We start from the raw sequence: 9,270 nt of genomic DNA on the forward strand, positions 1-9,270 counted from the left end.
ATGTTGCCACTGTACTTGTTCCCACATTGGTCTTTATTGTATTTGAAGAGGGTGAAAATGATGACTATCTGTGTAGAGTGGTGGAACCAAAAAGCTGGAAGCAGAACTGATGATCATAAAGTGACAAATAATTAGAGTTAGAAGGGGCTAGAAGACTAGTGGGTCCAGGTCATTTATTCTAGTGGTGAAGCAACTGAGGTTCAGGTTCATACTCCTGCTTTTGTATCCCATGATACTCAGTTTGAGGGATTCAGAAGTTAAAAGGGTGGACTTCACAGATTAAAGGAAGCACAAAGCTTATTGATGGTTTTTCCTCAAGGGTCTCTTCCAAACAGCACGGTTTCGGAACACACCTGTTGGATCCCAGTCAGAATTTAGTAAGCACACACTTATTTAGACCACAAATGACATTATCCATCTATCTTGGAAAGCATAGTGCTCACCCCACGACCTCTCAACGGTTGCTAAGATGTCCCCTGATTTCATCGACCTCTGTATGTCTTGGTGCCTTGACCTTTAAGGCTCTCTGGTGCCAGAATGTCTGCAGCTGTAGGATCAAAGACCCACAGGGGGAAAAATCCACTTTTAACTGAGATGGAGATTGGATGAGTTATTAGGAAAAACAGCTATATACCTGGGAAACCTTGTTCCTCTGGAAAATGCTTGAACTGTAACCCATATATAAACATCAAGCCCTAAGATCTAAATACAACACAAGCCAGAGACAGTCTCCTGCCTACCAGGCAGGAGTCACATTTCATCTGCCTTCCAAAATGACTTGAAGTGCCCAGCACATAGTAAGTGCTTAATAAATATCTGTGAAATAAATTGAATGAATGAGGTGGCATGAAATGAAAGAAATGAACAAAGCAAAATTATGAGCAAAAGATCAAGTGAGAAGTTAACATTTTTAAAAATAGTGAGTTAGATATTTAAGTGTAAGCCCCCAAATTAAATCTAAGTTCTTTTTGTAGTTTACTAGCAATCAAGGCAAAATGGCAATGCAGTGGGCTTTGCCTAGTTCTTAGTGTGGAAAAGAATATGTCATTCCAGGGCGTCACGTTTTCTCTTTTCTATCTCTTAGGGAAAGTTGAGTTGTGTGAGAAATCTTCTTACGACCCCAAAGTGACATTTACATCTTAAGGAAATGTGAAGATTCTTCTTTGGTTTGCAGCCAAAGTGACTTTCATCGACAGTTTGGTAATCCCCCTCCCAAGTGTCGTCCAGAGTCTTGCTTAAAGAGAGGAACTCCATTCTGGTTATTATTCCTTCCCTGGCTGCCTGTAACTGCCGATTCTCCAAAATCCTCAGCTAGGACCTACTGTTTGAAACTGAACCTCAGAGCATTCTTAAAATATTTTCTAAGCCCTCTCTCCTTACAGATGCCCTTCTTCCACTAGTCTTATGGACTGAGACGCTAGGATATTTTTGCAGTACTATACTTAGCGTGGCTTATAATCCTTGACCATGTTATCTCAGGCGCTCCCTAAGAATCCCTTAACAAATAAAGTAACCCGAGTAGAATAAAATCCTTGTTGATTGATTGATCTGAGGCTTGCAGTGCACTCAGCCCAGTCTTGCTTTACAGCTCTGTCCTCTGGCTCCCTCTCATTCTCTTTCCACTTAGATATATTCCCCTATTTACAACTAAGCTCCATATTTTTCTTCCTGTTTTTCTCTATCTCTGTAATAGTGTCCATCTCCTTATCTGAAGTAATAATTCAACTTTGAGTTTATCTTCTTCACGATATTTGCCAAACAAAGCAAATTGTGAGTATTTGCAACTTTAAACTCATTTATAACACTGGCATATATTTCTTTTAGCCCCAGAATTTGGGGACTAAAAGGACCTTACAATTAATTTTAACTCCTTTGTCTTTTGGATGAGAAAACTTAAGACCACAAAGGTAAAACAGTTTTCTTTTCAATGCCTAGCCTGGTAAATATTGAACCCATTAAAATTTCTTTGTGGTGTTTATTTTCTTAATCATCTCTGTTTTGTGGACTAGGAGATTTCATTTCCTAATTCTTTACACCTTGTCCTGTGGCTAGTACCCTACGTATTCTCAATCGACAATAAACTCATGAACTAAATCAAATGATATCATTAATTTATATTTTATTTCACCTGAAAAGAAGTAATGAATTAATAAATAAATTAGGGTTCCTTTAAAATAAAAGTAAAATACATAAAACCTCTCTGTCATTTGATTATTTCAAGGCAAAGTTGATAACAGGTGAGTTTTTCCACAGTTCTACGTCAGTCTCATCATTATGGCATATTAATTACCAACACTTTTTTCACCTATCAATCCTGACAACGCTTTATACTAAAAATATCTATTTTGATACTATGAATTTAAAAAGCCATCATGATTAGGTAAACAATCTATCCAGTGGATAAATTCCCTTTTTTAGGATGCCAAATGGGCAATGAGAGTCTTGTTTATGAGAAGTAGATTTATAGAAAAGAAAAACAAATCAGCCTGTGCAGAAGCTTCTACAAACAGGAGATGTGAGATGTGTTCAGAACAAAGAAGGGGTCATCCTTAAAAAACACAAGAAGCTTTGATCTGTTTCCCTGCCTAGAGCAAGGTGAAAGGGTAGAGTCTTAAACAACTCTCATCTGTGTATTTAAGTTAAATGACACTTTCAACATGTACGGGCAAGCAGAAGGGTTACTGAAATGGCAAAAATACCAGCTCTAGGCCTGGTGACTATACAAATAGGTCAAAAGTAAAATAAATTCCTTTTTATTCCTCATAGGTTTAACTATAGGAAATAATGTGTCCTCAAAAGGGAGTGATCAGATAGTATAAGAATGCAAATTTGGCAGAGTACTAAAACCCCAGTAATTTCGGACATTTTACATTCTTGCCCATAATTTAAAGTTCCATACTTCTTCCTAGGCTTGTTACGCTTCCTAGGCTTGTAACCACCCATACTTTTGACAGACCTTGGAAACAGTGACTCATTTACAAAGACCCGAGTATTTGAGAGAACACCCACAGGATAATGAAAGAAAGGTGTGACAACTATGCTTGTTTTGGCTCATCCTGGGGAAATGTACGAGCCCTTCGTGCATTTGTGCATGTTCAGTCGTGTCCGACTCTTTGAGACCCCCATGGACTGTAGCTGGCCAGGTTCCTCTGTCCATGGGATTTCCCAGGCAAGAATATTGGAGTGGGTTGCCATTTCTTCCTTCAGGGGATCTTACTGACCCAGGGATTGAACTCTTATCTCCTGTACTGGCAGGTGGATTCTTAACCACCCTTCCTATTGGGAAACCCCTTATAAGCCCTTCAGATATTTGCACATTTTTCCAGAGATAGCACATTTGTCACTACAAGGTCCATCCAGTTACTATGTAATGATTTATAGATGTGAATACTGTGTAAACTGTGTCTCAGAGCATCTCTGACGTCTATCCACTCAGCTGCAGTAGAGAGCTTAAATCTGTTTGGCAAACCTACATAATATCTAGAAACGTTGCTTCTATGTGTAACTTCATCCTAGTTCTAGGACTTTTCATTTCTGAAATCAGAGATGTTTGCTATTTTGGTAGTAGAAACTTGCCTGCTCACTCTCCTCCACTGACATGCAAGTGAATTAGTGTTATTAATAATTCTGTGCTAAAATGGACAACAGAAGCATCATGAATCTGGGGTTTTTTTTCTGTCACATCTGTGGTCTTTGCTTGGCAGATTCCACCACCTCCCCAGAAGGATCCAAGAAGAGAGACAAAGAAAAGAAAAATGACAGAAGATGATAAGGCATGGTTATCATCAGTCAGGAGAATAGGCACTTGTTCACTTGTTTCCAGGCAGTACTCACCAGGTATTCAGCCCCTAGAACCCATGTCCGAGGCGGAAACTCAGTTATTGAACTAAATCACAAGGCCACATGTAGAGAAGCAAAGGTGAGTCGATGTGGAGTCTCAGGGGACTGGCCAGAGGTCTTCTTGCCTTGATCGTGTCTCTAAGCAGGTCTGTCTGCATGTGGAGCCCAGAGCAGGGTCTACCATGTGGGGAACAGTCAGGCCACTACAGTTGTGCAACTTGCACACGAGTGCACCTGGCCAGGCTGAACTCTAGCTTAGAGCTCCTATTCGCCAAGCACGGTGCCTCACACTGCGTGTGTTGACTTACTGGAAGCACCTGTTAAAAATCCCTAAAGGACTCCCTATGTACTTGGGTGACCCAGTTAGGAGGTGGATGTGGCCCAGAGCTCATTATTAGGCAGGTCTTCCAATGCACACTTCTAGAGATATCTTTGAAGATGTTATGGGTGTCTCTGTAACTGCAGGTATAACATCTTCAAGGCTATCTCTAGAAGTGTGAATTTGAAGATTGAAAGCAAATGGCTCATCACTCTCCTTCACACTGTGTCCCGTTCACTACCAGAACATCTATCGCTGGTTGTGAGATGTTTGTGTGAATCCGAAAAAGGGAGATCCAACCCCTCACCAGCCACCATGGTTTAATAGTCGGAGAGTGAGCCAGATTTGAGTCCCGCTCTGCCTCTGGCCAACCTGCACAGTCACCCTTGGTGGCTCTGCCTATATGCCAGTTTTAAAATAACTCTGTAAATCATTTTGCAAATGGCAAAATTATATTCTCTTTGCCTAAAGTATTAAATGCTGTCACAACTAAAAAATTCCACAAGTTTTGTAACTATGTTTTAGCACATCTGTATCTTAAATGTATCAGGACTGTCACTAAATAGAAGTGGCCAGGATCTCTCTCTCTCTCTCACTAACCTCTGGGAAGCCCTGGCCAAGGAACAGGAGGGAGGGTGGCAGGAGCTAGAGTGAGGCAAGGCTGACACCTTCCACTGCAAGCACTGTAGCTAAAAGGCTGCTTGTCAGCTCTAATCATTTTTCCTGCAGGAAATGTCATTGCTTCATTGCATTGCAAGAAAATGATGTCATGGTGTGGGGCCCTGATCCATTTCCTGACTTTTAACCTGAATCTTGTAACCTTTTTCAGCTGTACTGTACCCAGAAAAAAATGAAATGCATTGAATGTAAAGGCCAGTGTGTCTCATTAAGGCCTCTGAGGTTCCACGATGGGGGTGACTTCTGCATATACATTAATGATCGAAATACAGTTTTGTTTGGGTGTTACATTCTCGGTATGGCATGGGCCCAGGACACATCTTTAAGATGTATCTGTGATTTCTTGGCAGAAACCTTTGCTATACTGAGTGAAATTAGTGGGGACAATGTTAAATTTAATTAGGAAGCCTTGCTTAGTTTTGGCTTTGTGGTGGTGGTCTTCGCTGTTAAATTCTGTGTGAACATGCATAATGGTCCCTGAACTGATATTTAAAATTTTACATACTGCATTTGTGTCTCCGTGTCTTAGGATTGGTTACAACCCCAGCCTAAATGACATTATTAAGCTATTTCCTGGAATGTCAAGGGTTGAAATTGCCCTGTCAAGAACGACTCTGTTCTTTCAGGGTTTCAGAGAGCAAGGGCTCAGATTGCATTCTTGCTCTGTTATTGTAAGTTTTTCCCTGGCAGGAAACCACTAGATCTCAGAAAATTTGCATATATCCAATGAGAGTGATCTCCTGTATGGAGGTTTTCAAGATTGCATGACAACACTGTGGAAGAATCTCATATGGGGAAAGGGGATTTTTTTTTGCTTTCCCCAAGCCCCATTTTAAATAGTTTCCTTCCCACAAGCTGATGTGTCCACATTCAGAGTTATAAGTAACCCAGCCTATTTTCCCGCCTTGGCGCCTGCCACTAGTCCAGTTATATCAACAGCCCCACAAAACTGAGAACAGGCTGTTTAAAGTAAAAGTGCCTTATTCTTTGCACTCTGTAAAGCAAATTTTGGGGAGTGGGCATGTGTAAGCTAGAGTGTGAGCTTCTCTGACATAATCTGTAAAATGATGCTAATCTGGATTAGAATGATGCCTGGGAAGATTAAAAGAAAGTAAATTTAGTAAGATGTACTTTAGATGTACTTTAAAGAAATTAGAGATATCTACACATATACTTTGGAGAAGGCAATGGCACCCCACTCCAGTACTCTTGGCTGGAAAATCCCATGAACGGAGGAGCCTGGTACGCTGCAGTCCATGGGGTTGCTAAGAGTCAGACACGACTGAGCGACTTCACTTTCACTTTTCACTTTCGTGCATTGGAGAGGGAAATGGCAACCCACTCCAGTGTTCTTGCCTGGAGAAACCCAGGGACAGGGGAGCCTGGTGGGCTGCCATCTCTGGGGTCGCACAGAGTCGGACATGACTGAAGCGACTTAGCAGCAGCAGCATGTGATGATGAGCATTAATCGTTTAGTTTCCCCAGGCAAAGGCATAGCAAAAAACCCAGTACTCTGTACTTGCAAGAGCTATAAATAACCGGACATATTTCTTTATTTCTGATTAACAGTTTATACGTGGGATTCCAGTTAACCTAAAGCACTTGCTGTTGGCCTACTTCTCTTATGTATCCATTTGGGATCCTCAGAATTGTGCACATTTTGCTGAGAGTCACTTGCAAAAGTTCCAAGAAGTGACTATTGGATTTACCGACCCAACAGTTAGTGCTATAGGGGCTGGAACGCCAACTATTGATAAAATGCCCAGATTGTTGTTATTTAGTCGCTAAGTCTTATCTGACTCTTTGTGACTCCATAGACTGTAGCCGTCAGGCTCCTCCGTCCATAGGATTTCCCAGGCAAGAATACTTAAGTGGGTTGCCATTTCCTCCTCCAGGGGATCTTCTTGACCCAGGGATCGAAACTGTGTCTCCTGCTTGGCAGGCAGATTCTTTACCACTGAGCCACCTGGGAAGTCCAATCATACTCATACCAGTCTTAAAAATGCCTGAGTCACCTTAAATCCTTTTAGAACAGAATAGGATATAAATAGGAAAACAAAATGTAAGAAGACAAATAAGTAGCCGTGGTGCCCAATACTAGCTGGGAATGCTCAATTAATATTAAAATCAATTCAGATAATATACTGATAAAATTGAAGTCCCTACCTGTATAATCACCAGGCCTGGGGCTAGATACCTTATTACTGCATTAAGTGACAGATAAACATGTGTTGATTTGTGAGCTACCACTGGGAAGCACCTTAAAGGCTTCCATACACCAGCAATTGAGCTGTGTGTCTTTGAACATGTCACTTAGCCTCTCTGAATGTTAAGTTTTCATTTGTAGAATGAAGGTATTTAGCATTGTTATGTCTATGGTGTTAGGTCAAAAATTTTCTGTACTTCTCCATTCTCAAAAGAATGGACTTTTTAGAGACTTATATTCAAAGGTATGTAATAACTGTGTTGAATAAACCAATATCACTTGACACTAATTTTGAGTGCTTACCGTGTGTAAAATAGATAGCTAGTAGGAAATTGCTGTGCAGCACAGGGAACTCAGCTTGGTGCTCTGTGACAGCCTTAGAGGGGTGTGAGGTTGGATCAAAAGGGAGGAGATATATATATATACATATAGCTGATTCACTTTGTTGTACAGCAGAAACCAACACAATTTTCTAAAGCAATTATCCTCCAATTTAAAAAAATAAATACATAATAACTTTAAAAAAAATTTGAGTGCTTAGGCTTTCTGCTTGACTCATATGCTTGACTCATATATGCTTGACTCATATAGTATCACTGAATTCTCTCTGCAGGTCTGGGGATTAGCCTTGAGCATTAGCTCCATTTGATTAGGGAGGAAACAGAGTCTATTGCCTAAAATGACAGAGGGCCAGGAGCTGAATCCAGGTATTTTTCATTCCGAGGTTGCATCCATTCTCGGCTACACTACACCAGTGCATCTCAAACTTTAGTGTGCATCAGGATGACCTGGAGGAGGGCTTCCTAAAATAGAGTGTGGGACCCAACACTAGAGTCTCCAGTTATTACACATTCCCAGCTGATGTTGCAGATCTTAGAATCACATTTGAGAACCACTGAACTGTGCTCTCAAGGGCTACAGATGCAAGACCAAGACATAGAGACTGTGAAAAGCAGGTCTCCAGCCAAGACAAGAAAGACTTCTACATTTAGAGCCATTCAATAGCTGTCTAGTCAAGGCTATGGTTTTTCCAGTGGTCATGTATGGATGTGAGAGTTGGACTGTGAAGAAGACTGAGCACCGAAAAATTGATGCTTTTGAACTGTGGTGTTGGAGAAGACTCTTGAGAGTCCCTTGGACTGCAAGGAGATCAAACCAGTCCATTCTGAAGGAGATCAGCCCTGGGATTTCTTTGGAAGGAATGATGCTAAAGCTGAAACTCCAGTATTTGGCCACCTCATGCAAAAAGTTGACTCATTGGAAAAGACTCTGATGCTGGGAGGGATTGGGGGCAGGAGGAGAAGGGGACGACAGAGGATGAGATGGCTGGATGGCATCACTGACTCGATGGACATGAGTCTGAGTGAACTCGGAAAGTTGGTGATGGACAGGGAGGCCTGGCATGCTGCAATTCATGGGGTCGCAAAGAGTCGGACACGACTGAGTGACTGAACTGAACTGAACTGAATAGCTGATGGAGGATGCCTTTTGGAAATGGCTGAGCTGTCAGGAGCATATGGATCTTGGATAGTTGATGAAAATTTGGTCTAAAGTCCTCTACCAAAGTGTTAGTTGCTAAGTCGTTTCCAACTCTTTGTGACCCCATAGACCGAAGAGCCTGGTAGCCTGCAGTCCATGGGGTCTCGAAGAGTTGGACACTACTGAGCGACTTCACTTTCACTTTTCACTTTCATGCATTGGAGAAGGAAATGGCAATCCACTCCAGTATTCTTGCCTGGAGAATCCCAGGGACGGAGAAGCCTGTTGGGCTGCCATCTATGGGGTCGCACAGAGTCAGACACAACTGCCGTGACTTAGCAGCAGCAGCAGCAGACTGTAGCCCATCAGGCTCTTCTGTCCATAGAATTCTCCAGCCAAGAATAGTGGAGTGAGTAGTCATTCCCTTCTCCAAGAAATCTTCCTGACCCAGCGATCAAACCCTGGTCTCCCATATTACAGGCAGATTCTTTACTGTCTGAGCCACCAGGGAAGCCCAACTAAAGTCCTTTCTAATTAATTAAACTGTTTGTCCTAAGTGCCAAAGACCAGCTATAGAGAGGTCAGGAGGGAGGGCCATAGGCCCCCTGCAGGAGACCATTCTCATTATGCCCACAATTCAATTGTGCTTTGAAGATTTAGAATCACTTCCGTAATGGCAATGAAGAAAGGCTGAAAAGCATTTCCTTAATTTGGATAATATGAAATTACAGTTTAACGGAACATCACA

This window comes from Bos indicus, chromosome 1 (assembly GCF_029378745.1).
Source record: "Bos indicus isolate NIAB-ARS_2022 breed Sahiwal x Tharparkar chromosome 1, NIAB-ARS_B.indTharparkar_mat_pri_1.0, whole genome shotgun sequence".
NCBI classification, from domain to species: Eukaryota; Metazoa; Chordata; class Mammalia; order Artiodactyla; family Bovidae; genus Bos; species Bos indicus.